This window comes from Sinocyclocheilus rhinocerous, unplaced genomic scaffold (assembly GCF_001515625.1).
Source record: "Sinocyclocheilus rhinocerous isolate Xijiao unplaced genomic scaffold, SAMN03320098_v1.1 scaffold297, whole genome shotgun sequence".
Taxonomy (NCBI): Eukaryota; Metazoa; Chordata; class Actinopteri; order Cypriniformes; family Cyprinidae; genus Sinocyclocheilus; species Sinocyclocheilus rhinocerous.
The window spans coordinates 827,477-827,775 of NW_015649240.1; the positions used below are offsets into that span (position 1 = coordinate 827,477).

At 33.1% G+C, this 299-nt stretch overlaps 1 protein-coding gene across 1 annotated transcript in view; it reads left to right on the forward strand.

The window, feature by feature from the left end:
• The window catches only part of LOC107710477 (gamma-aminobutyric acid receptor subunit alpha-2-like), a 74,253-nt gene that overhangs the window by 44,466 nt on the left and 29,488 nt on the right, over positions 1 to 299 (forward strand). The gene's annotated exons all lie outside the window — the stretch shown is intronic.

Sequence of the window (299 nt, forward strand, 5' to 3'; positions counted from 1 at the left end):
TAAAAGAGCTTAAAGTGTGTGAAATATAATGTTCTCAGTGCCACTGTGCTCAACAAGGGAAGCCATGGCGGAGCAGGCAGACTAGGAGGCCATGGAGGCATATATATATATATATATATATATATGCTGATTTGCTGCTTAAATATGTCTTATTATTATGTTGAAAACAATTGTGTGCTGATTCATATTTCTGTGTAAACTGTAATACATTTTTTTCAAGGATTCTTTGATGAATGGGTAGTTCAAAAGCACAGCATTTATTTGAAATAGGTCTTGTTTAACTGTAAATTTCTTTACTG